The sequence below is a fragment of the Acinonyx jubatus genome, chromosome E3 (genome assembly GCF_027475565.1).
Source record: "Acinonyx jubatus isolate Ajub_Pintada_27869175 chromosome E3, VMU_Ajub_asm_v1.0, whole genome shotgun sequence".
Classification (NCBI taxonomy): Eukaryota; Metazoa; Chordata; class Mammalia; order Carnivora; family Felidae; genus Acinonyx; species Acinonyx jubatus.
The window spans coordinates 36,137,091-36,165,006 of NC_069398.1; the positions used below are offsets into that span (position 1 = coordinate 36,137,091).

Consider the following 27,916-nt stretch of genomic DNA (forward strand, 5'->3'; position numbering starts at 1 on the left):
CTCCCACCGTGACTCTCCTGTCCTGAGTGGACCCCATCACTCTGTGGAAGGGAGCAGCCTCAGTGCAGGCCCAGGCTCTGGGAGGAAGCTCCAGGCACAGCTGCCAACTGTGAACATTCAGGAGCAGCCAGCAGCCAACGCAGGGCCATGGTGACAGGTGCTGTGGACAGGTCTCTGTCACTGGGCGTGTCCACCCTGATTAGCGTCTGCGTCTCCAGCCTGGCTTGTCTTGGGCCCTGCCTGCGCCAGCCTGTCATTTGCCAAGAACTGGAGATGGGGAGCTTCTGTAATGAGAAGATAGTTGTCAAGCTCTGTTTCTCTCCAACACCCGAAGCTCCCGACAAGGATTATAATCGAAGCCTGATTTGCAAGGACATGAACCCATTCTCTGGCGGCTGTGAGATGCTGCTTCTCGGGGTCTCTGGGTCCAGCGTGTGTGGGGTGGGGGGCTCAGAGGAGGATTCAGGTGCAAGAGAAGCAGCCCCAAATGATCTGGGCTCCCACAGCAGGGCCGGTGCCTGTGGGCCTGGGGTCAGGCTATAGGAGTTCAGAACCCAGCAGTTAGTCACTCTCTCCATGCCTCAGTTTCCCCAACTCTGCAATGGGTGTAATAACAATACTTACTACTTCATAGACCTTTTAAGAAGCAACTACAATACGTAGAAACTCCCAGAGCAGAGGCTGGCACGGAGGGAACTCACCCTGAAGTGTTAGCTGACTGTAAGAGCAGCCTAATGTCAGTTCTAATAACAGAGTAGGCACCAGGCATGTGTGGGGCCCTTGCTTGGCCTCTGGCCACTCAGTGCAGAGCAGGTGAAGGGCTCTGGGCTGGAGTTTTGTCACTGCCCATAAAAAACACAGCTACCCGTTGGTTGCTTCCTAAAGGATAGACAGTGAGAGGGGTCCAGGGTTACCCCACTCACCCCAACCATTTGGCACAACCTGCTCTGGTGCCCCAGGTGCCCCTGTAATTGATCTAATTAGCCTGGACCATGAGAGGCCAGGGAGCTGGGCTGTGACCTGCGTCTCGCAGCCAAGGGTGGACTGATGGATGTGTCTAGCAGGCCCAGCCCCTCAGCAGCTCTCCTTAGTGGTATTTTCTGACCCATCTGGGAGCAAGGACTGGCTGGAGCCCTGGGCCTCACAACAAGGTTGTTGCCCCTTCCTTGGACTCACAGGGCAAGCAGCGGTGTTGGGATGTGTCCCTTGATGGTGGCCCAACTTGAGGGGTCCCTGGGCTCCCAGGAGATAGCCAGCCTGCGGGCATCTCCTCCTGACAGGAGTCTCACTGGACGGACACCTGCACTTCTAGTGGTGGAATGAAGATGAGGGATGTGCACTTCCTGGCCAGATCGAGGCCCAGGCTCACTGGCCAGGGGTCTTCTGCCACCCTCTGCAGTTCTCCCAGGCAGACCCCAGCACAGAGATGCAGGTAAGGCTGGAACTAGAGGGAAAGTTGTAGCCTCAGTGCATATGTGAGAATATAGGGAAATCTAATCACTGATAAGTTGAGCATTTGTCGTGCATGAGGAAAGGAGAAGTAAAACTACAGGTGACCCTTGAGTAACATGGGTTTGAACTGCATGGGTCACTTATACAAGGGTTTTTTTTTCCTCAATAAATTCTGCACAGTACTTTAAATGCACTTCTTCTTCCTTATGATTTCTTAGTAACATTTCTTCTCTAGCTTACTTTACTGTAAGAATACAGCATGTAATACGTGTAACATACAACATACGCGGTAATCAACTGTTTATGTTATCCGTAAAGCTTCTGGTCAATTGTAAGGTATGAGTAGTTAAGTTTCTGAGGCGTCAGAAGTTACACATGGATTTCCAACTGTGTGGGGAATTGGTGCCCCTACCCCCGTGTCGTTCCAGGTCAACTGTGTTCTATAATACCCATACGTAGTGAACCCAGTGCCTGAAATGGAAAGACTGACAGTACTAAGTATCAGCACGGGTGTGTAGCTGCCGAGATTCTGCGGGCCTGCAAGTGGATGTTTGTAAGTGCATGGGATCTTTTTTATTTCTGGATCTGAGTACAAAGTACACACGTGTTTTCACTTTACAAAGCTTTTGTGTATGTAAGCCACACCTCAGTAAAAACGTGTATTTATTTATTTTATTAAAAAATTTTTAATGGGGGCACCTGGGTGGCTCAGTCGGTTGAGCGTCTGACTTTGGCTCAGGTCATAATCTCACAGTCCGTGGGTTCGAGCCCCGCGTCGGGCTCTGTGCTGCCAGCTCAGAGCCTGGAGCCTGCTTCGGATTCTGTGTCTCCCTCTCTCTCTGCCCCTCCCCTGTTCACGCTCTGTCCCTCTCTCTCTTTCTCTCTCTCTCTGTCTCAAAAATAGATAAACGTTAAAAAAAATTTTGAGACAGAGAGAGAGAGAAAGAGAGAGAGGGACAGAGCATGAGTAGGGGAGGGGCAGAGAGAGAGGGAGACACAGAATCCGAAGCAGGCTCCAGGCTCTGAGCTGTCAGCACAGAGCTCGACGCGGGGCTCGAACTCACATACTGTGAGATGATGACCTGAGCCGAAGTCGGAGGCTTAACTCACTGAGCCACTCAGGTGCCCAAAAATGTGTATTTAGAGAGAAAAAAAAAAGAAAACACATTGACAGTGGGGCCGGCAGTACTGACCTGAGCGAGGCCCCTCTGTGACCTTGGATAGCCCCTTTCTTGCTCTGGGACTCGTTTTCACAATTGCAAAGCAGAGGAGGCCACATAGATACTGCTGTTATTCTGACACAATGAGGTGGCACCCCAGTTGCCCCTCCGAGGTGGGACGCACCAGCGCACACTGTCCCAGGGACCCCTTGAGAGCAAGGCCACCCCAGACAACCGTCCACGTGGGCAGGGGCTCCAGCACATGTTGGAGCGGTGGGGTAGCAAACGTCAGGGGGCTCCAGGCTCCAGCGTGCGGGCACTAATACAAAACCCAGTTTTGCACAAATGCCAAGCATCAGGCCTGGAAATAGGCCTGGTTTCCCCCTGCGCCCTGATTGCACAGGAATGTTTCCTTCACTGCTGGCCCTGCAGAAGTCTCTTGTCAGTATTATCTACTCCTTTGGTTTTCCTCATTTTGTCCAGGGAGAGAGGGATGCCTGCGGGATCCACGGCTCTTGCCACGGCTCCCCCCGAGGGCCTGGAACGTCCCATTCTTGTGTATGGACACAGTAGCATTTTCCACACTGTGTCCATTTGCATCTGGCCAGCAACTAGCATCAGAGCCCGAGCCCCTGTCCATGGGCATCTTCACCATGACCTTGACCTTACGGCCCCATGGCCCTGAGCAGCCTGGCTCAGTCACCCATGACTCATGGAGTCCACAGACTCCCACTTCCTTTGGATTGTCTAGAAGTGGCCCATCCGTCAGGCTGATCTCATTTTCCACTTGGAGAGAGAGAGGGGCCTCCAAGTGAACCCTCCACTGCCGAGAGGGTGGTAGGCCCACAGATCTAGGCTGAGGCCGTGACCTTCACCCAGGAGCACAGTTCCCATTTCCTGTCAGACCCCCTCCCAGTAGCTGAGAAGGAGCCTCTGACCGTTGCTGAAACGCCCATTGGTTCAGGAAATCTTTTACTAATATATAAACACCCAGACAACACGTGTCAGTCTGTTACAGACTGAAATTGTGTTATCGCGTTTGCTTCCAAAACATCTCCTCGCCCGAGCGGCCCCAGGCCTGCGGGCGGCAAGAGCACCGTCTCACAGAAGGGCAGACGCAGCTCCCCGAGTGAGGCAGGCTGCTCAGCCTCACAGAGGTGGCCCTGGTGCTGGCCGCAGTCCCCAGCATCCAACGCCAGGCAGTGCTCACTAATTTGCTCCTTTTTCTAGTTTCCTTGTTCATTCCTTCTTCCTTTTGTTCACTCAAACAGCTTCGCTGAGCTGTGATTCACCTAGCACCCAAGTCACCCATTTAGAGGGTATACTCCTGTGGTCTTAGTGTGTTCATAAATGCGTGCAACCACTGGCCACGGTAAATTCTGGAACATTTTCACCAGCACAGGTGCCCGTATGCTTTAGCTAGCAGTCCACAATGACTATACGGCCACAGTTGGCCAGGTGTAGTGGAGAGCCACCCGTGGTTTGGCTCCTGGTGCCATGGACCCTGACCTGCCCTTGCTGGTACCCAGCTCAGCTACGGCTCTGCTGTGCTTGCCAGCCCTGCCCAGCTCCTGGTACAGAATGCCTGCTTAGGGGCAGGAATGTGGGACCGGGGCCTCGTTAAAGTGGTCCAGACCTGGGTAAAACACGAACATAAAATAGGAATCGCATAGACAGGCCTCATCTTAACTATTGCAGTGGCACCTGCCCTACGTTCTCCAAGGTCATAGCACAGTTTGCCTTAAAACCTCCCATGGTGGCTGTGGATGCTTGACGTGGCATGGGACCCAGGGACCCTACCCCCAGTTAAAATAGTTACTGAGGCCCTTGTGAATCGAAATCAGGCCCTCGAGGATTGAGACCTTAGGCAAGTGAAGGGCGATTATTTCCACACTTGTCCAGTCAACAGCCTGCCAACAAGGAGAGCATAGTCCCTTGGTAGTGGCCACCACCTCACTGCTGGGGGCCCGCAGTGAAGCCCTGCACCCGACATTACTGAAGTCGCTGAGCCCATGTGACAGGAGCTGATGGGGGTTTTGCTGTTGCAGATTTGACCGATCGGTTCTATGGATGCCCATTTCAGCTGCAGTGTCTTTATGCTGGCAGACATCTTGGCCTGTGCTCACCACCCTGCAGTTTCTCTGCCCCTGGGAGCCGAGGCTGTAAGGCCCTGGGCACCACTGCTCCCTCCTTCCCAGAGACACACCCTGGACAGACTGTGGGGCCTGGGCAGCTGAGTCTGGATTTGGGGTTGCCGCTGGCCCTGCTCCTTCATCCAGGAGCTGTGGGTCAAGAGAGTGAAGCATGCAGACGTTTTTGCCGGCCTGGCAGCATCCCCTTGCCCGCAGGCAGAAGGAACCCTCACATAGGGTGGGCAGAGAAAGCACTTCGGGGCACCAGCAGGCTTAGCTGCCTTCTGGCTACAGAGCGGTGCCCGAGGCAGGCATGGGCCCACCCCCCTGGTTCCCCCAGTGCATTCGGGCAAGGCTTGGCTCCTCTGGGAAGACAGCTGATCTGGGAATGAGTCCATCTGGGATGGAGTTCAAGCTCTGTACTCACCAGCTTCATCATCCCTTGACCTTCAGGTGCAAGCCCCAGGTGGGCCCTCCTCCTGAGGCTCCCTGGCCTCTGCACACCTCAGGCTCTGTCTGGGGCACGTGGTCCGAGGGGGTCCCCCCCAACCCCCCCAGCCCTCGCCAGGGAGGATGCCCACCCTCGTCCAACCCAGACAAAACCTGCTGTTCCCAGCGTTACCGTAGGAACAGATTCAGGACAGGGCTGAGCTCCTCCTCCCTGGTAACTTGGAGATCCCGAAGACAGCTGGCATTCTGCTAGGCCCCTGCTGTGCCGAGGCATCCGATGGCAAAGGGCACCGCACCTGAGCACAGCACTGCCACTTGTCACCCAGGGGACAGGGCCCTGTGCTCCCAGGACTGTCAAGCACATTCTGGATGCTTTACTGCTACTAAGGTTGGCGGGGGGAGGGGGGGGGGAGCTGCTGGGGGAGGGAGTCAGACTATGAACATGTTAAAAGTCAGGGGGGGTGTAAAGTTACTGCACATAAATATTCTGCAAACAGCTGCCTAGAATATTCCTTATATTGGAAAGTATGCTTTGAGGTCATTACTCAGGATTTTATAGGCCGTTTCTTGGCTGAGCCCCAGGATGGCTTATGGCTTTGCAAAAAGGCGACGCCACGTTTTATGAATGACAGGTGGCTTTTATCACACCTCTGCATTATCGCTATGGTAATAGGGCTGTGGCGATGCCCTGCGGCCGGGGGCACCTGAGCGGGTGCAGCGGGCACAGCCTGCAGGTCTGGCCTTGATTAAGGGTCCCCGGACGACACTGACTGAGGTCCATTTCCCAGTCTGTTTTCCTGCCAGTGGAGTCAGTGCCGCAGAACAGCTGCTGGTGCCCCTGTATCTGGGCACAGCCCTGAGGCACAGCCCTGAGGCGGGCCGGCCTCCGCGGGGATTGGCTGCCACCCCCCCAACCCGAGGGCCCCGCACTGAGGTCTTTGTCCTTCCTTCTCCTTCTCTGCTCCGTGACCATCTGCGTGGACCGACCTGGCCATCCCATTCTCCCTATCAATTCTTGTCTTTCTTTTTTTCTCTGGCTGTAATCCAGGCCTGGCATGTAGGGGTAGGGGACTGACACTAACTGTGGCCAGATCTGCTCCAGCCCTGTTTTCATTGTAGCAGAATTATTTAAAAAATGTTTTTAAGTGTTTATTTATTTTTGAGCATGAGAGAGAGAGAGTGTGAGCAGGAAAGGGACAGACAGAGAGGGAGACACAGAATCTGAAGCAGGTCAGCTCTCAAGAGCTGTCTGCCCAGAGCCTGATGAGGGGCTCAAACCCACAAACTGTGAGATCATGACCTGAGCCAAAGTCGGACACTCAACCGACTGAGCCAGCCCCACAGCAGAATTACTTTTAATAAATATATTTATTTTGCAACCTGGGAGAAATCACTGCATTTGACCAAAAGAGGCGTGACTTATGATTTGAAAATCAGCCCTGCTCAGAAAATAGTTAAAGAAAAGATGGACACACACATTCCGGGCTCTTCACATGACTTCCAGAGAGTATCAGAAAGAAGCCCGGGGAATGGGGACTAATCCACGGCTGATACTGTTGTTTTTCCAGCAGGTCACAGGGCAATGAGTCAAGAAGCAGAGCTAGGCTGAGTCAAGGCCACAGCCCAGGAACTGTGGTAAGAGACCTGGTGACTCTGTGGACTGGCCCTAGAGGAGCAGGGGTCAGGGTTCTGGGGGCAGGGGTAGGAGGGAGGGGGATGGGGCAGGCGGGGAGTGTACTGGCAACAGCAGTCAGGGCTGGAGACTGGGGACAAGGGCTGTGACTATGTGGAGGGTGTCAGGTGTGCCGAGGTGCTGCTCCCTCCCTGAGACTCATAGCCAGCAGACGGGCTGGGTAAAACGAAGGTGTGTACAGAATACCTACGTGCCACACTTATTCTGCAAGGTGGGTGGGCCCGCTCACCCTCACAAAGCCTAGCGTTTCCTGGGGCATTGAGCTGTGGTCCGTCAGCTTCAAACAGGAGCAAAGTCGAGTGTTTGGAATGAGAGAGAGCCCTTGGGCCCCACAGCTGCTCCTGAGGGAAGGGTGGGGAGGTCGGACCGAGGCCTAGCTTGCAGCATTCCAGGAGCGTCTCCATGCCCCTGGGCTGGCTGCTCCCCACTCTGGAGCCATGTGACTGGCCAAGCTGTTGAGCCACCCCAGCCAGGGTGTCCCATCGGTGACGGGGTGGCAGCACCCCTCTGAGTGTGGGTCCTGAGGCCCCGAAGCCCCTCGGCTGTGGCACGGCCAGCACGCTCTGAGGCTCTTGGCTCTCAGCCCAGGTCCCCTCCTCACTTCCTCCCACTCTGTCACCCGGGCAGCTCAGTGGGACCACTGGACAACCCCATGGGGTCTGTGGGGCCTCCTTTAGAGATGGCCAGGCTGGGCCGAGTGGAGGGCTGCACGGGGCAAGCAGAGCATGGGGCCCCTCCCACTCTCCCTGACCGTGGCAGAGCTGCTGTGTGGCTCTCCGTGCCCCTCCCCAGTGACGGGTCTGGCTGGGACAGGGAAGCTTGCCTCACCTGGGTCTCGGACTTTCAGCGCTGAAGAAGACAAGGGCAGTGTAAGGAGAGTGGAAGGCCCCTAACTCATGCTGGGAAGTCAGGACAGGCTTCTTGGGGGAAGAAGGAACATTGAGGTAGTCCTGGTGGATGAGGCAGGGTGGGGGCTGGGCCCAGAGGGGCTGCACCTGGGGCCGGAGGGAGCAGGGAGAGCCCTGTGAGGGGCACTGAGTGGGGGAGGGGTGGGGTGCTGTCTAGAGAAGCCTCCGGGTGTGGAGGGGAATAGAGGTAGCAAGGAGCTGAGCACGGGGCTGGGCCAAGGAGTGACCACGAGGTGGAGGGGACACTAAGTCAGGCAGGTCCTGCGGAGACTTCAGGTCGGGGTGGAAGGGGCTGATGTTGAAGGGAAGAGGGGCACGGCCCCTTGGCCAGAGCTGGAAGTTGTGCCGAGACCCGGAATCTGAAATGGAAGAGGCCTGCCAGGTGCCCTCTGTCGCTGCCTTCTCCCCGCGGTGCCCACCCCAGCCCCAGCCCTGGCCCAGCGGACTATGGCTGTTCACGAGGCTGCAGTGTCCCCTACCAGACAGCAGTGTATTTCTCATCAGTGCCACGAAGCCATGTGACTTTGAAGCAGATGAAATGTACACTTTCCCCAAGCGTGACCCAGAGGATGTGAGGTTCATGCCGGAGGCAGTTCTAAAATTGGACGGGTAACTGCTGCTTCTGCTTCCTGTGATGGTTTTTGGAAGATCACACCACACTCACTCCTTCACAGAAAACAACTAGAAAATCTGTACAGAGTGCAAACAGGAGCCTCGTGAGGGTACTGAGGAGCAAACAGCGCAGAAGAGAATGCTCCTTTCCGCCTCCAGCTGGGCCACGTGCAGGGGCCACGTGCAGTTGGGCCGTGCGGGAGCCAGTCTGAGGGGGAAAGCCGCTCTTTGTGGCCTGGAGAATGAGATCAATACGGCTGACGGAGCTTGGCCACTGCGGTTTGGGGAAGAAACGTCCAGGGAATCTGCACCCCTGCCTGACCGGACCGCATGCACACAGCATTCCGGAAGCAACCGGGCAAGGACAAGACCTGAACGGAGGCTGGAGCTGCGGCCCCAGGGACCTGAGTTAGCGCAGCTGACATCACCACCCGCCGAACCAAATGAGACACAGCACTGGCAAAAAATAACAGAATCCAGAGCCGCCTCCAGACCACATTCACAATGTGGACGTGATTCAAAATCGCCACCCGACATGCAAAAGACTAAGTCAGTGGGACATATTCCTCAGAGAAAGGAACGTGAACGAAGAGAGAGCCCAGGGAGCCCCAGGGTCAGGACAGCAGGTGGGGCTTGTACTTCATGCACCACGACTCTCGGCGGCTAGCTGCAGAGACATTGGCGTGATGTCCCCTTGACAAGTGACACTGTAGGACTTGCACCGGGACCTTCTTTGTCCCTGGGTCAGAAATCTATTTCATCTCATAATAACACAGTTACTACAGCTCTTTCAGCTAGCGTTAGTGGTAGGGTTCTCCAATCTCTTTTAATTTTTTTAAAATTTTTTTATTTATTTGAGGGAGGGGCAGAGAGAGAGAGAGAGGGAGAGAGAGAGAGAGGGAGAGAGAGAGACTCCCAAGCAGGCTCCACACCGAGTGTGGAGTCCAACACGGGGCTCGATCCCACAACCCTGGGATCATGACCTGAGCTGAAATCAAGAGTCAGACCCTTAACCGACTGAGCCACCAGGAGCCCCTTATTTGTGTCTTTCTATTTAAAGTGGACATGGGGCAGGCAGAACATAGCTGAGTCTTGCTTTCTTACTCAGTCTCACGAATTACGCCTTTCCATTGGGGTTTGTAGAGCATTTTCATCTGATGCTACTGTTGAGTAGAGTCGGCCTTAAATCGATGGTCTTGCTATTTTGTGTTATTGTCCATCTGGTTTTCATGTCCCTTTTCCTCTTAATCTGCCTTCTTTTGAATAACTTGAGCATTTTTTATGATTCCATTTAATCATCTCTTTGCTGGTTCCCTGTAATAGTGTGTGTGTGTGTGTGTGTGTGTGTGTGTGTGTGTGTGGCGCTCACACGCGTGCTTTAGGGTTTGTAATGCACAGCTTTAACTTATCACTGCCCATTTTCACGTAATATCACTCCCCCTTGATGACAGTTTGGTAACCTCACAGCGGCACAGCTCCCTCCCTTGCCTGTGGCCTCAGTGGTGCTGTCCCCGTGCATTTTGTCCTTCGTGTGTTAGACGCCCCCCAAGAATGCACCTCTTTCTTCACATCAGGTCTCTGTGCAGCATCATCTTCTTTCTGCCTGAAGGACTTTCTTTTTTTTTTTTTTATGTTTTATTTATTTTTGAGAGAGAAAGAGACAGATCAGTGCGCAAGCCAGGGAGGGGAAGAGAGAGAGGGAGACACAGAATCCGAAGCAGGCTCCAGGCTCCGAGCTGTCAGCACAAAGCCCAATGTGGGTCTCGAACTCACGAATCGTGAGATTGTGACCTGAGCCGAAGTTGGATGCTTAACCGACTGAGCCACCCAGGCGCCCCTGAAGGACTTTCTTTAACATCTCTTAGTGTTGATATGCTGGTGATGATGAATTATTGTAGCTTCTGTAGGTCTGAGAAAGTTGTTTTAGCTTCTTCACACCATTTGTTGCTGGGCATAGAATCATGAATCAACACTTTTCTCTCAGTGCTTTGCGGGCCTTGGTCCCCTCCCCCTGTTGCCCCATTTCCGATAAGGAATCTGCCTCACCTTTCCCTCCTTCTCGTGTGGGTAGCATGTGTCTTTATCTCATCTTAAGATTATCTTGTTATAATCCTCTATAAGCAATTTAATTATGATGTGCCTCCTTCAGACCTCTTAGACTCAGGGTTCATTAAGCATCTTGGACATGCAGGTTTACCGTTTTTTAAAAATCATATATGGGAGATTTTCAGTCATTATTTCTTCAAATATTTTGTCCTGTTGTCGTCTTTTCTTTCTCTTTCTGGGACTCTGATGACATGTATTTTAGGCCATTTGAAGTCATCCCCCAGTTAACTTTCTGCTCATTTTCTCTGGTCTGTTTTCTCTCCATATTTCATTTTGGATGGTTTCTATTACATGTATTCAAGTCCATTAAATTTCTCTTTCTCAGTGCCTGATCTGCTCTTAATCTCGTCTGGTGAATTTTCATCACAGACCCTGTAGGACTCGTCCCTGGAAGTCTGATTTAGGTCTTTTTCATTCTTCCCTGTCTCTGCTGAGCATCATCCATGTTCTCATAGCTTCTGGAGCACAGGATACAGTGACAGTAATGACATTCCGTCTTTGACCATGAGTTACTTCATCTGCCATTTGTGTGTCGGTTTCAACCAATGACTTTTCTCATCACGTGATGTGTTTTCCTGCTGTTTTCTGTACCAGGTGATTTCCCTTTGGCTGATAGACATTGCATATTTTTCTTTGTTGGCTCCTGGACGGTTTTGTATTCCTGACACCATTCTTGAGCTTTATTCCTGGGATAGAGTTGTGTGACTTTGAAACAACTTGTACATTTATGTTTGATTTTAAGCACTGTGAGATGGGATCGGAGTGACCTCAGTCTCGGGCTGATCATGCTCCTCTCCTGGGGTGACGCCATTCTGAATACTGCACACGGTCTCCTCTGCGTTACGAGGCTTTCCTGAGCCACATGTTACCTGGTTGGAACACAAAGCCATTCTTGGTTCTGCGTGAGCTTCACGGGTTATTCCCTCTCATTCTCGTTTGGTATTTTATTCTGTACCATTGGGTAGTTCCCTTACATTTGCACACAGTTCAGTATTCCGCTGAAGACTCAAGGGGACCCATTGAGAATCTGCAAAGATCTCTCCCTCCTGCCACAGTTCTTTCTTCTCTTGTGGTCCTCCAGGTAAGCATGAGTCACCTACCCTTCCCGGACTCCCGGGGCCATCCCTTCACACAGGGAGATCACGGCTTCTCCACCCTGTGCTGAAGCCTGAACTCTCTCTCTGCAGACAGCAGTCCCAGTACAGGGCTCACCTTGTCAGCTGCACGTACCAGTGGTTTCGTCTGGTGCTGCCTGAGGCCCACTTTCTAAAAACAACTATTCAATATGTCTCTCCCTCCACCACAATTCTTAGTTTTATAGTAAGAAGGGTGAATTTGTTCCTTGTTAACTTTGTCTTGGCTGACAGGAGAAGTATGAAAGATTTTAAAGCCGTTGTCATAAATATCTTCACTGAAGACAAATAACTATGCCTGTAAAAAATGAAAAAGTCAGAAATGTTGGCAGAAAAATCTGAACAATTGAAAAAATTTAGAATTCAACAGTACGATATCAGAAATAGCAAATTCATGACATGGACTTGACAGCTACACAGAGGTGACAGAGTAAATAACGAATAGAGCAGCAGAAATGGTCGAATGTGAAAAAGAGCAGCGAAAAGGGTAGGAAGATAACAGAGTCACAGGCACTCTGCGACTTAAGATCAGTGGCTTCAAAGGAGGAGAGAAGAGGGAGGACGATAGACCGAAATATTTGAAGGAATCGTGGCTGGACCCATCCACGTGTGGGAAGACGGATCGTGCCAAGCAGAATAAGGACACTGCCACAGACACAGCAGGATCAAACAGATGGTCAGCAATGCCCAAAAACAAATATTGAAAGCAAAAGGGGAACAGTGGCACTTTACATAGAGGGAAATAATGCTCTGATCAACAGCCAACCTCTTATTAGACTCTATGGGGATCAGAAGAGAATGACAAATGAGAGTTGGGGTGCAGAAAACAAACAAAAGACCTTTCAGTCTAGAACCCTGTATCTTCTATTTTCCCGGTATGTCCCATATGTCCCCCTATATCTCCTATGTCCCCTGTGTTCCCCGTATCCCATATGTCCCTCTATATCTCCTACATTCCCCTATGTCCCCCTATATCCCCTGTCACCCTATACCCTTATGTCCCCCTATTTCTATGTCTCCCTATATCTCTTATATCCCCTATATCCCATATGTCTCCCTATATCCCCCTACATGCCCCTATGTTCCCCTATGTCCCCTGTCACCCTATACCCCTATGTCCCCCTATATCTACTATGTACCCCTATTTCTCCTATGTCCCCCATATCTACTATGTGCCCTATGTCCCCTATATCCCCCTATGTCCCCTGTGTCCCCCTCTGTCCCCTGTCACCCTATACTCCTATGTCCCCTGTATCTCCTATGTCATCCTATATCTACTACGTGCCCCTATTTCTCCTATGTCACCCTGTATCTACTGTGTGCCCCTATATCTGCTAAGTTCCCCATATCTCCTATGTCCCTTATGTCCCCTTATACCCTTTGTGTCCTCGATGTTTCCCCATATCCTTTATATTCCTCTGTATCTCCCTTATATCAAGTAAAAATATCCTTAAAGAGTGACTGTTGAAATAGAACTTTTTAAGATTTTAAAAAACCTAGAGAAACTATCACCAAAAAAACCCTCACAGTTAAAGGAAGTTCTTTAGGATAAAGGAAATTATACCAGAAAAAGGAAACTTAGATCCTCAGAATAGAATAAATAGCCTCAGAAATGATAAACATATAGGTAAATGTAAAAGGCTACTCATTTTATTTTGCTTCTTCCTCCTAACTTCTGTAAAGTAAAACCTGTGATATCATTGCGGGTGTGGAGGGAGGAACAGGTGAAGGTCGGGATCTCCGGGGCACGGAAACTGCTCTGTGTGGTGCTATAACCATGGATGCCTGTGTGTTGTACGTTTGTCCAAACTCAGAGAACGTACAGCACCGAGAGTAAACCGTGAACTGTGGGTGAGTGTGATAGGGGAGGACAGGTACCTCTCTGGCGGGGGATGCTCATAACAGAGGAGGCTGTGCGTGTGTGGGGGCAGGGGGCATATGAGAAATCTCAGTACCTTACTCTGAATTTTGCTGTAAACCCCAAACTGCTCTAGAAAAATTAAGTCTTCAGATAAAACTGTAATATTTCTGGGGCACCTGGGTGGCACAGTCGATTAAGCGTCCGACTTCAGCCAGGTCACGATCTCGCAGTCCGTGAGTTCGAGCCCCGCGTCAGGCTCTGGGCTGATGGCTCAGAGCCTGGAGCCTGTTTCCGATTCTGTGTCTCCCTCTCTCTCTTCCCCTCCCCCGTTCATGCTCTGTCTCTCTCTGTCCCAAAAATAAATAAACGTTGAAAAAAAATTAAAAAAAAAACTGTAATATTTCTTCTGAGCTTTAGAAGGTGTGTAGATGTATTATTGCACGCTGCAGCATGAAGGGGGGGAGGTGTGGCCAAGATGGCCGCAATATGTCTACATCTCACCGGAAACGGTAAAATGTTAATTGTCAGCGGCATCTGAAAAGTTAAAGATGGATATTGTGAACTCTGGAGAAATGACTGAAAATAGAAGCCAGTGGGACAAAAAGTGAAATAATGCAATCCACTTCCATTATATTGGCAGGTTAAAAAAAAAAAAAAAGAACATGGCACATAGAAAACACATTCAAAAAAATTCTACATCTATTCATAATTAAAACAAAGTCCAGAGAAGTAGAGATAGAATTTCCTTAAAATGATATAGGCATCTACAAAAACCCGACAGCTAACATCAATAGCAAAAGATTAAATGCCTTCTTTGAGAATCAGGACCAAGGCGAAGGTATCCATTGTCATTTCTCCATCCAACATCATGCTTCAGTTCTTAGCAAGTGTGAAATAGCAAGACAAATAAATAAAAGGGGAACAGATTGAAAAGGAAGAAATAAAGCTTTTTCCGTCGACGGCATGATATCTAGTATAAAGTACTAAAAAATACAAACAACTAAAAAGGCTACTAGAACTCATAAATGAGTGTAACAAGGTCATAGGATACAAAGTCAACGTATAGAAATCATTTGTTTTTCTATACACTACCAATAAATGATTAGAAATTGACATTTCTAAACTCTAAATTTCTAAATCATAACATACTTAGGAATAAATCATATATACACAGGATCTATATGCTGAAGACCACAAAAACTGATGGAAAAAATAAAATGAGTGGGGAATTTGTCTTAGTGCATTTGGGCTGCTATAACAAAATGCCACAGACTGGGTGACTTCGAAAGAGCAGCAATTTGTTTCCCACAGTTCTGGAGGCTGGAAGGCCAAGATCAAGACGCCAACATGGTCATGTTCTGATGAAGGCCCCTTCTTAGTTCATGGCCAGCATCTTCTCTGTGTCCTCCCATGGTGGACAGGACCAGAGATCTCTCTGGAGCCTCTTCTGAAAAGGCACCGATCCATTTGTGAGGACTCCAACCCTATAATCACCCCAAAGGTGTTTGGGCCTGTTGTTAATTTCTTGAGGAAGCTCCATACTGTTTTTTGGAGTGGCTGTACCAGTTTGCATTCCCGCCAACAGTGCATGAGGGTTCCCTTCTCTACATCCTCGCTGATACCTGCTATCTTGAGTGTTGTTGTTGTTTTTTCAATAATAACCATTCTAACGTATGCGAGGTGACATTATGGTTTGGTTTGCATTTCCCTGAGGATTAGTGATATTGATCATCTTTTCATATATCTGTTGACCATCTGCATGTCTTCTTTTGAGAAATGTCTCTTTGCATCCTTTGTTTATTTGTAATCGAGTTGTTTATTTCTTGCTATTGAGTTGTATGAGTTCCTTATATTTTCAATATTAGCCTCTTACCAGATGTACAATTGGCAAATATTCTCTCCCCATCTGTAGGCTGTCTCTGCACTTGTCAATGGTTTCCTGTGCTGTGAGGTAGGTTTTCAGTTTGACTGAATTCTATTTGTCTATTTTTGCTTTTGGCGCCTGTAATTTTGGGGTCATAGCCAAGAAGCACTGTACAGGCCAATCTCAAGAAGCTTTTCCTCTATATTTTCTCGTAATGATTTTATGGTTCCAGGTCTTAGATTTAGGTTTTTAATCCATTTTGAGTTGATTTTTACATGGGGAGTGAATTAAGGATCCAATTTCATCCTTCTGTTTGTGGAAAACCAGTTTTCCAAACACTATTTGTTGAAGAGAGTTTCCCTGTTGTGTGTTCCCGGCACCTTTGTCAAAGGTCAATTTACCATAAATGTGGGGAGTTATTTCTGAGCCCTCTATTCTGGTCCATTGCTCCAAATGTCTGTCTTATGCCAGTACTATGGTGGTTTGATTCCTATAGCTTTCTAGTACATGTGAAATCAGGTAGTGGGAAGCCTCCCACTTTACTGCCTGAACAACCTGTGCTGGTAACTTCTGCACTGCCATCTTGGTTCATATTTATTGTAGGTGTTTGTGGGTCAAGGTTAAGGTTAGAAGGCAGCGATTGTCAGGATGGATAGAAAAATAAGAGCCAAGTATATGCTGTCTACGAAAGCTGCACTTTAAATACAAAGACACAGATAGTTTGAAATAAAATCAAAATCATAAAAATTGGGAAGGGAGAAGTAAATTGCCTCTTTACACCTCTTTGTGCATGTATCATAAATACATCTGTATCCAGAATCATACATAAAGAAAAAAAAATTTTTTTAAGTTTCTTTATTCATTTTGAGAGAGAGAGAGAGAGAGAGAGAGAGAGAGAGAGAGAGCGCGCGCGCCAGCGAGCTTGGGAGCGGGGCAAAGAGAGAGGGAAAGAGAGAATCCCAAGCAGGCTCCATGCTGTCAGCACAGAGACTGATGCAGGGCTTGAACTCAGGAACCATGAAATCATGACCTGAGCCGAAATCAAGAGTCAGACACAACCGCCTGAGCCACCCAGGCGCCCCAGGAAAAAATCTTAAAAAAACTTGCAAACACTTACTACAGGTGAGGGGACAACTGGATACCCACATACAAGAGAATGAAGTTGAACCCTTATCTCACCCCATAAAAAACATGAACTCAAAATATATCAAAGGCCTATGTGTAAGAGCAAAATTATAAAATTTGTAGAAGAAACCATAGGCATAACCCTCCGTGACCTTGGATTTGGCAGTGACTTCTTTTTGTTTTTTTTCCATTTCATTGAGTTTTTATTCAAGTTTTTAATTATTTTTAAACATTTAAATCCAAGTTAGTTAACATATAGCGTAATAATAATTTCAGGAATAGAATCTTACACACAACACCCAGTGCTCTTCCAACAAGTGCCCTCTGTAGTGCCCCTCCCCCCTTTAGCCCATCCCTGCACCCAACACCCTGCCAGAAACCCTCAGTTTGTTCTCTGTATTTAAGAGTCTCCCTCTCTGGTTTTATATTGTTTTTGCTTCCCTTCCTCTAGGTTCATCTGTTTTGTTTCTTAAATTCCACATATGAGTGAAACCATATGATATTTGTCTTTCTCTGACTGACTTACTTCACTCAGCATAATATACTCTAATTCCATCCATGTTGGTGCACATGGCAAGATTTCATTCTTTTTGATCACTGAGTACTACTCCATTGTATGTATGAACCACATTTTCTTTATCCATCCATCAGTCGATGGACATTTGGGCTTTTTCCATAATTTGGCTATTGTTGATAGTGCTGCTATAAACATTGGGGTGCACGTGCCCCTTCGAAACAGCACTCCTGTATCCTTTGAATAAATTCCTAGTAGTGCAACTGCTGGGTCATAGGGTAGTTCTGTTTTTATTTTTTGGAGGAACCTCCACACTGTTTTCCAGAGCGGCTGCACCAGTTTGCATTCCCACCAGCAGTGCAAAAGAGATCCTCTTTCTCTGCATCCTCGCCAGCATCTGTTGTTTGCTGAGTTGTTAACGTGAGCCACTCTGACAGGTGTGAGGTAGTATCTCAGTGTGGTTTTGATTTGTGTTTCCCTGAGGATGAGTGATGTTGAGCATTTTTTTCATGTGTCGGTTGGCCACCTGGATGTCCTCTTTGGAAAAGTGTCTCTTCATGTCTTCTGCCCATTTCTTCACCGGATTATTTGTGTTTTGGGTGTTGAGTTTGATAAGATTTTGGATACTGACCCTTTATCTGATATGTCATTTGCAAATATCTTCTCCCATTCCGTCGGTTGCCTTTTAGTTTTGCTGATTGATTCGTTCGCTGTGCAGAAGCTTTTTATCTTGATGAGGTCCCTGTAGTTCATTTTGCTTTTGTTTCCCTGGATTTGGCAGTGGTTTCTTAGATATGATATCAAAGCTCCAGGAACATAAGAAAAACAGATAATTTTTCTCCCTTAAAGTGAGAAACTTTAGTGCATAAAGGAGAAAATTAAGAAAGGAAAAGGATAATTCACAATCCACAGCCCAGAATGGCAGAAAATATTTGTGAAGCGCGCATCTGCCGAGCCGTCTGTGGTCCGGGGGCCGCCCCGTCACCCTTCCTGCTCCCCTCGGAATCTGGCGAGTGGGCCCTGGTCATCTTCAGTGTGGTTAAGGAGTAAGTGCTAGACTGTTGTAATTCAGAAACAGTGATTGAGCTCAGAGTCATTTCCATTATCACCCTCAAAGGCCGGTTGCCTCGGTGTGCTTCCTGAAGAACACACAGTATTTGCAAATCTCTGAGAACCACGAAACTGTCTTCACTTTTCTGCGAAGTGTGTCTTCTTATTTCCATTAGTGACCCTTTTCAAGCTGTGTTCGATGGTGCCACCCCCCACCCCCTGGTTTCTTTCTCTGCAAGTGGCCGTGGCGGTTTGGCTCTCGGCTCCGTCTGCCCTACGCTGTGTGTCAGGGCCAACCACTCTGACTCCTGGTGGTGTTTACTTTCTCTGGAGATTTGGAGATGAGCTCAGACGCTCAGCCTGCGACTGAAAGTGAAGGCCGGCTTTTCCTTATCACCACTTCCCACCTCCCGCCCCCTCTTTTCTTCTGGCCTGTCTCAGAGGTACAGAGATTTCTCTTTGAAGAGAAGGTTCTGGAGAAATCAGACAGATACAGAAAGAATGCAACCAATCCCTGCCTTATGCTGATGGCCAGGAGGATGGACACATGGCGGTGAGTGGTTTTCCTCAGGAGAATGTTAAAAACCCTTTCAGTAATAGATCATTTTGTAGTGTCCCGTGTTTCCTCGCTCTGCTAAGAATCTGAATGATGTTAAGGAGGGAAATTCTTTGCCTCCTAACAATGTCGAGAGGGAGACCCATTTTAAACGATGTTATCAAGGTAACTTCCGGCTCACGATGAATGAGGACCCGGCCCCGTGCCCCGTGAGGTCTTCCACCAGGAGCACGGGCTCCCGGCAGGCAGCTCTCTGGAGATACAGGGAGAGCAAACACAGCTCACCTATCGTGGGCCAAACCCCGGGCATAGCCTTGGGAGCCTGGAGTGCTCCAGCAGGACCCCATAGATTGGCACACCTCACCATGGGCTCCTGGAGGAAATCATGAGGGAAAGAGGAGGAGCTGTGCAGTGGCGAACACGACCCTGAGCATAGCTTCTGCTCCCACCCTGGCCACAGGCTCCGTGATGGGTTTCCAACAAGCCCCTCCTCTTCCTTGGCCCTGCTGTCCTCGCTTCTGGAAAATCGAACTGGACGCATCCACACCATGCGAAAGGTGCCTGTGTGTTGGAGGTGTACAGTGCACCTGCAACACCCCAGCCCCATGGGTCCTCCCCTGCCCAACTCCCCTCTAGGAGGAGCTTCAGCAGCACACTTAGTGGTTTGAGGTCCTTCGCTGGTGCCATTTTATAGGCCCCCAGCATTTCCTGAGGACAGGTGGGAGGGAGGCTAGTTGGTTACAGCGAGAGGCGGCACCAGACCGGGAAGGCCAGGCTTGTTCACTTTCACTTGGTTCCCTCACATTCATCAGTGGGGGGCTGAGTGTGGCTTGTTCTTCCCAATCATGTGCGAAGTGTATAATTTATCCCAAAGGGATTTTATTTTAATGAGAGGCTAGATCGTAGGAGAGAGTCATTATTTACATAATATGCACATATCAGGTTAATTTTAAATCAACTTTTAGGTCAATCTATCTTAATTATTCAATTAACTGTTTTTGACTAGGAATTCCAATAATTATATTAGCATAACACTTGGCAATGTGATTGCCTTTTGGATTCTGTTCCTTGCGATGCCAGAGTCAGCTCCTCAGCTCTCACCCTGTGCATATGTTCAGTGTGTGTGTGCATGCTGGTGCTCCCTGTGCATATGTTAAGTGCGTGTGTGTGTGTGCATGCTGGTGCATTGAGGGTGTTTTTCCTGGTTATTAATGAATGCATTTTCTAAAAAAATTTTTTTAACGTTTATTTTATTTTTGAGACAGAGAGAGAGACAGAGCATGAACGGGGGAGGGGCAGAGAGAGAGGGAGACACAGAATCGGAAGCAGGCTCCAGGCTCTGAGCTGTCAGCACAGAGCCCAACGCGGGGCTCGAACTCACGGACCGCGGGATAATGACCTGAGCCGAAGTCGGCCGCTTAACCGACGGAGCCACCCAGGCGCCCCTAAAGATACTTTTAAATAGCTGCGTGAAGTCGCTTTCAACAGTCCTTGATGGAGGCACAGAGAGGTGAAGGGATTCACTCAGGATCGCACAGTGCACTCGGGAAGGAGCCTTCCCAGCTCAGTGTCCTGCCCACTGGGCACACGTACCTTCCAGGCTCTCCTGACTGCTGACTCCTGACGGTGCTCTGGCCGCCCGTTCGTCTTCTCTCTGTCTCGTTCCTTCCTCCCTGCAAGGGGCAGGATTGCACCTGGGGGGAGCCGGGGCCTCTGCTTCTGCTCTGAGCTCAGGGTGCAGCAGGTCTTGGGGCACAGGGGGCAGCTCGTGCGTGGAGAGCTACGGTGCCTTTAAAGGCCTTGAAATTCCCCGCAAGGAGCCTGGTTTGTGGGCCTCACCGGAGGGGAAGTAAGGGAGCAGCCGCGGGCCCGCGAACACTGGTCTTGGGCCCAGGCGGTGGCCGCAGGCGGGCGTGTCCTGTGGTCCACGCCACCAGCGTCCCCCACCCGGGGCACAAGTGCCACGTAACGTCCCACAAAGCTGACGTGCGCCGTGTCGAACTTTCGCTTGGCTCTGTATTCTTTGCTTGTTTTTAGTGGAAGAAATAAACTTGTTTGAGGGAAAAGCAAAACCCCGACAACAGCACCTGGCATGCGACAGGCGGCCTTCCTATGAGGAATAATGGCAGAACTGTGTTGGTTTTGGGTGGACGACAGCTTCTTGACTTTCTTTTTCCTGTGGGTTCCCAGTCGGAATACCACACTTCCCATTTGAACTTCAGAGTCCCGTCTGGGGTCTTTTAAAACGTCGTCTTTAGAAAGTACAAGCCCTCTGGGGGAAGAACGCCTCCAGAAGTCATTTACGCTGTAGTATGAATTAGGATAGTTTCAGGGTGCTCTCAGGGTTCACGGGCTGCCTGGGAAGCAGGGAGGGGTGCTTTGGAACGTGGGGCAGCGGGAACCCCTGAGGAACCGTGGGTGGGACTCAGTTTCCTTCCTAACTTCATGTTTTTGCTGGGTTGCTGCCTGGTAAAGTCGGATTAATTGTTGTGCTGGGTTGACCCGGGAGGTTGCTGGGTGTGGGTGTTCTGGGGAAGGTGGCCCTCCCCGATGAGGGGACGGAGGCCTTGTCCTAGGTAGGTGGGGAGACAGGTGAGGGCCTGCTTGCCTTGGATCCCCACCTCACTCTGTGCTGCCCCACCGGTCTTGAGACTGATTTTGGGATGTGGGGATGTGGTGGCTGGAGCGTCAGGTGTGGGGGCCTGCTTGTCAGTGTGCAGTGCGTGTTCCTTTACACTTTTGGAATTCTGTGCCCTCTGCACGCACTCACAATTTGTAAACCGTTTATTTTTTTAAAAATTTTTTTTTAATGTTTATTTATTTTTGAGACAGAGAGAGACAGAGCATGAACGGGGAGGGGCAGAGAGAGAGGGAGACACAGAATCGGAAGCAGGCTCCAGGCTCCGAGCCAGCAGCCCAGAGCCCGACGCGGGGCTCAAACTCACGGACCGCGAGATCGTGACCTGAGCTGAAGTCGGATGCTTAACCGACTGAGCCACCCAGGCGCCCCAATGAATGCATTTTCATGGCACATATTGATATCAGAGAGCCCTGCCTTTATTTAAAAAATTGTTTTTAATACAATTTTAATTTTTGACTATTTTTAGATTTAGAGAAAATCCTGACAATAATTTCTCATATACTTCACCTCCAGGCTCCTCTATTATTAATGTCTTACTTTACTATGGCCCATTTGTCACAATTAATTAACTAATATTGGTATACTGTTATTAACTAAAGTAACACATTGTGTCAGGTTTCCCTGCCTTTTTCCTTAGCGTACTCGAATTGTACCCAGAATCCCATCCAAAATACCACTTTCTAGTTAGTTACCACATCTCCTTAGAAGTCTCTTGGCTGTGACAGATTCTCAGACTTCTCCCATTTTGTGGTGATTTTGGCAGTTTTAAGGAGGAAGGTCCCTCAGTAAGGATTTTTCTGTGCTCTTTTCAGGATTACACTGGGGTGGCATTTGGGACACAGACCACAGAAGGGAAGCAGCACCCTCAGCACACCCTGTCGGGGTCCATGCTGTCAAAACAACTCGTCACTCGGGATGTGACCTGGGTCACTTAACTGAGGTTGTGTCTGTCAGATTTCTCCACCATGAAGGTACTAATTCCCCTCCTCTTACACTGTACTCTTTGGAAAGCAGTCATTATGCATGCAGTGTCTTTATTTCTTAAGCTGCTTTATTGAGATGTGTGGAGGGACAATTGTGTGCCCCCAAATGTCAGTCTGGGGAGGCTGTGCATGCCATTGGTTACTTGAGCTTGAATTTGGGAGGTCACGGGAAGCAACTTCCCGCAGAGGCCTGGGTGCTCTGAAAGCAGAGAGCGTCAAAGCAGCCGGCTACTTTGCCAGGAGGACGTGATAGGGGTGTGGGAGGTGGGGGTGGGGACAAGCTAAGGAGCCCCTCTTACTCACTAATGCCTGAAGATCCTACACTGAGCCAGAGCCACCACCCTGATTTCCTGGCAGCGTTGAGGCCTCAGGCAGGTGGCTGTCCCCCTTCCCCACGCCCCAGGGAGGAGCTCTCTTCCTGGAAAGGGAGGCGATGTCACCACCATGGAGCCTCAGGCAACATCATCCACCTTCCTGACTTCCTGGCAGGACTGGGAGAGAAGGCAGGGGCACCTACTGAGCCTGGCCCGGCCCACAGGAATCGACTCTGTGGACAGATTCCCTACCCAGCTTATTTAGGAGAGAAAAGAGGTCTGCTACGGACCACATGTTTGTGTCCCTCTAAATGCATACACCGAGACTGAATCCTCCGTGTAATGCTGTTAGATGCTGAGGCCTTTGGGGTGATTAGGTCATGGGTCGGAGCTTAGCGCCCTTGTAAAGCAGGCCCCTCACCCCTTCCACCGAGCCTGCACACACACGAGGAGACGCCATCTGTGAACCTCACGAGACACCAGATCCGCTGGTTCCTTGATCTTGGACCTTCTGCCCGCAGACTGGTGGATAATCGTCTGCTCTTCCTAAGCCACTCGGGCTGAGTGATTTGTGACGGCAGCTCGAGGGGACTCACTGTTCGGTGGTAAAAACACACAACATAAAATTTTCTATATTAGCCTTTTTAAACCAATCGTTCAAGGATAGTCAGCCTGTTCGCACTATTGTGTAGGCATCCCCACGGTCCATCTCCAGAATGTTCCATCTCCCCACACTGAGACACTGGCCCTGTTACACACAGACCCCCACCTGCTCCCCCAGCCCCGGCTCCACTGTCTACTCAGTGTCTGTGAATCTAACGACGCTGGGACCTCGTGTGAGTGGATCCTAGTGTGTGTCCTTCTGTGTCTGTGAGTCTGATGACTCTGGGACCTCACGCGAGCAGGTCCTAGTGTGTGTCCTTCTCTGTGTGGCTTCTTTCACTCAGCACAATGTCCTCAAGTTTCACCCCTGTGGTAGCACATCCCAAGATGTCCTCCTTTCTAAAGCCTCAGTAACATCCCATTGTGTGCCTGTGTTGCTTATCCGCTCATCCGTCGCCGGACGTCTTGAGTTGCTTCCAGTTACCAGCTGTGTGAATAGTGTTGCTGTGAACATGGCTGTACAAATATCTCTTCTTTTTTTTACTTTTTAGAGTTTATTTATTTTTAACAGAGAGACAGAGCATGGGCAGGGGAGGGACAGAGAGAGAGGGAGACACAGAATCCGAAACAGGCTCCAGGCTCTGAGCTGTCAGCACAGAGCCCGACGTGGGGCTGGAACTCGGACATCACAAACGGCGAGATCGTGACCTGAGCAGAAGTCGGACGCTTAATCAACTGAGCCTCCCAGGCGCCCCTACAAATATCTCTTCAAGACCCTATTGCCAGTGCTTTTGGGGATAGACCAGAAGTGGGACTGCTGGATCACATGATGATCTATTGTTAGCTTTTTGGAAAAACAAAAACAAAAACAAAAACAAAAACAAAAACAACCCTACCGTTTTCCATGGCAGCTGTACCATTTTACGACTTCCACCAACAGTGCACAAGGGTCCCCATTTCTCCATGCGGTTGCCAGCACTGGTTGTTTCCTGTGCTTTTTGTTTTTCTGATAGTGGCCACCCTAATGGGTACGACGTAATGAGGGGCTTGGTTGCCTCCCTCCCTCCCTCTCTCTCTCCCTCTCTCTCTCTCTCTCTCCTTTTCTTTTCTTTTCTTTTCTCTTCTTTCTTTTTTGTTACTTGTGTGACATTCTTTTGACTTTAAACACAGTCTATGCTCAGTACAGAAACCCTAGAATGTAAAGTTATGAACATCAACACTAAAATACTCAGAGGAACTGACCATGTTTTGGCATCCATGTCCTGGTCTTAGAACCCAGAGAACTGGCCTGAAACATTGCTTGTGCTCATTAGGTTTTGAAGCAAACGTGTGTCCGTGACGACTGGTTGGGCATCACTGTTGCAGTTCATGATGGTGGACTGCTCAACGTGTTTGCCTCCAGCATATCTACACTCAAAGTGTAATTATTGATGCATATAAAGAAATGTCTATGGCATCAAAAAAACCAGGGTTTCAGTAGAGACAGAAGTTATGGGCAAACTAGAGATTTCAACAGATTTTAGAAAAGAAAGATGTGTTCAGGATATGTTCATGCAGAAAATCGATGGAGAGACCCCACACAAAATATGCTCATTTCAAGAAGAGATGCCCAGGCTGGGCTGTGACATACTGCCGTCACAGTGCCGGTCCACTGTGAAGAGGTGAGAACACGACCTGTCTCCCAGGCCAGTTGAGTCCAAAGAGCCACAAAGCTACGACATCATTTGTCTTCAGATTTCCCGGATTATCCACAAATCTGCTTATTCTCGTGCCCAAGTCCACACAGGCAAACACTCAACTGGTCTTGTGACTTGAAGCCTTGGTGTCTTCAGATTCCAAAGATTAATTAATCGGGGTGTCCAGTCGGTTTCCTTCTCCTGGGACCACATATGGGCTGTCCTGCCAGGTGGCCAGAGGCATCCCCTGCCCGGGGGTTTATCAGTGAGAAACTCCTGAATGAAATGAATTTCCTTTTTGTACAGACTAAACTCTTTAGCCCAGCACCTTCTGTCTGCACTGGCCCAAGATGAGCATTGAAGATCCTCATCTGTAATGAATTGCTTGGTCTGCCCATTTTGGTCACAGCTCTCTTGGGTTTTATAAGTAAAACTCTGGACTGTGCAAACTACAGAAAGCTGCATGCTCTCTCTCCCTTTCTCCAGCGATGAGCCCAGGCAGGCAAGGGAGTTAAAATGCGTGACTTAATTTGATTTTCTTAATGTCCTGCTGGCTAACAGAGCTCCCTTCTCTGTGTTATTGTTTCAAATGCCAGGTTTGATTCCAAGACCGAGGTTGGAAGTGAAAGGTGTTTGCAGTAAATAGTTCATCAGGAAGCATTTCCAGCCTCTGTGTGGAGAGCAGCTTTCTGTGGGAGGGGGTTTCAGTTAACTAGGGACCAGGATTACGCTGTGGGCCCACAATCGTTAACTCAGACATCCCTCCTTTCCTCTGCATTTACTTAGGGGTTTTGCCCAGGACCTGGGGACATGCCTGCATGTCCCCCCGCCCGGGAGACCTGCCCCCAAGGCTACCCTCTGTGGCAGGTGTTATGCGTCCCACCTGAGAGAGGAGGATGACTGCTGGGAATGGCAGAGCCAGACGTCAGCCTGAAGCTAACCTGCAGGAGCCCTTCTGGGACATAGAAGGCAGGGCCCGAGCAAGGGGGAAAGGAAGGGAGAGCACCCTGGATCTTCCTGCCTGAGTGACCGTGGAGGAGGCCCTGCGTGGGTGGACTGGCCGGTGCGGCTGTCCTGGAGGGGAGAGGGTGCCAGGGAGGGAGGGAGCAGTCGCGTGGACACCCGGACCTGCCGAGGAGCTGGGGAAAAGATGTGTGGGGTGGACATGACACCTGCATGAGACAGGCTGCTCCTTCCCCGGGCCTGGGACTCACTCCTGCTTCTAAGAGAGAAGGTGCTGGGCCCAGGGTGAAGCTCCCAGAGCCGGATTCCTGGCCAGGGAGGTGGGGTTTGCCTCCAAAAGGAAAACCGTGTGGCTCTGGGAGCAGATGCTCCATGTGAGCCCCCGGGTCGCCCTCTGACTCCCCACCGCACCCCCTCCCCCCGGGCACACAGATGGGGGGGCTGGTGCCTCTACACTCACGGATAAGGGGCCTAATGGGGTCTGGAGTGGAAACCCTTCTGCCATCAGCTCCGTCACAAGGAGACACATATGCACAAACACAGCGTCATGCGCGCACACACACGCATACACACAAACACCCATGCATATACAGAAACACACGCCTCTCTTCAGCTTGGGGCCCACAGTCCCCTACTCTGACCTTTACAGTGGAAGGAAACAGAAAAACCACCAAAGTCTGGCATCCATGGCATTTAGCTGATTGTGAAAACTGCGCACTCACCCCCGGAAGAGAGTTTCTCATGTTTATCCTTCGGATAACAGTGGATTGAAATCAATCCAATCCCACATGGAATTCATTCTGGAGAATTTCACGTCTCCCCAGACGTGGGGCCCTGCCCAGGGTGGACGTTTGGCCTGGGAGCCCTTTTGTCCTTCTCCAAGGATGTTTTTGGATCTGACTGCCCTTTTCTCCTGTGGGGTTTTCCCTCCTGAAAGAAGAGAGGAATCGCTGGGTGTGGGACAAGAAGTAGGACCCTTGCTTCCCAACATACACAGAACCAGCCACACCTGGACCCATGGCATAAATTCGGGGGTGCTCTCAAAAACTTTGCCTGGAATGTGTCAGTGAGTTATTCGCGACGTTGGAGTAAGCATTTCTTAAATACACTGTGAAGAGCTCTAACTACAAAATAAGAGACTAATACTTTGGAATACATTAAAAACCCAGTCAATGAAAATCACCTTAAAGAAAGTGAGGGGGAAGTTCAAGATGAGACGCTCACACCAGAAGGAGCGGACACAAAGTGATAGCCGCACTTGCGTCAGCCTGGGGAGCCACGGTTTACCCCTCTCCTCTCAGCAATCAGGGCGTTGGGCAGAGAGGGTGTTGCAAGTCCCTGGGCGCAGAGGGACCCTGGGATCCGCCTCCTCATGGCTCCCCCCCCATGTCCTCGACTGCCCTTCCCGGGACCCAAGCCAGCTAGACAGAAGCAGGTGGGTGAGTCAGGCTGTGGGTCTGCGTTGTGGGTGCCTGTGTTCCCAGCCTTCGGGGCGGGTGGGGGCAGGAGGAAGTGGCTCTGAGTCAGAGGTCCTATGGGGCTCATTTTCCAAGACACTGACCTCCCTGTGGCCCCAAAAGTAGGCCAGACAGAGAAAGGCGTGGGCTGTGGCTTCTGACTGTCCCGTGAGCAAGTAGACACAGACACAGACAGACACACAGGACAGGGACCTAGATACCCACAGACACACACACAGAGATACATGCAGACCTACACAGACATACAGGCACAGACACACAGGACGGGGACCTAGATACCCACAGACAGGCACAGACACACAGGACGGGGACCTAGATACCCACAGACCCACACAGACATACAGTCACAGACACACAGGACGGGGACCTAGATACCCACAGACCCACACAGACATACAGGCACAGACACACAGGACGGGGACCTAGATACCCACAGACCCACACAGACATACAGGCACAGACACACAGGACGGGGACCTAGATACCCACAGACACACACAGACATACAGGCACAGACACACAGGACGGGGACCTAGATACCCACAGACACACACAGATACACCCAGACACAGGCCCTCAGGCAGAGACAGCAGCAGTCACTGCTCGCTCCTGGCCAATGGCACCCTCTGCTGGGTGGGATCC

The 27,916-nt window shown here is 50.1% G+C and overlaps 1 long non-coding RNA gene across 8 annotated transcripts in view; it reads left to right on the top strand.

Moving 5' to 3' along the window:
• LOC106966515 (uncharacterized) overlaps positions 1-27,569 on the top strand; it is a 47,035-nt gene extending 19,466 nt beyond the window's left edge. For 2 of the 8 annotated variants that reach the window (XR_008294514.1, XR_008294515.1), the window contains exon 3: positions 1,281-2,319. This is a non-coding gene — a long non-coding RNA (uncharacterized LOC106966515). Of the gene's footprint in view, positions 1-1,280; positions 2,324-6,762; positions 6,881-25,619 lie in introns of those variants that run through there. The other 6 variants (XR_008294511.1, XR_008294510.1, XR_008294513.1 and 3 more) reach the window with 6 other exon arrangements.
• Positions 27,570-27,916: the final 347 nt, after the last annotated feature.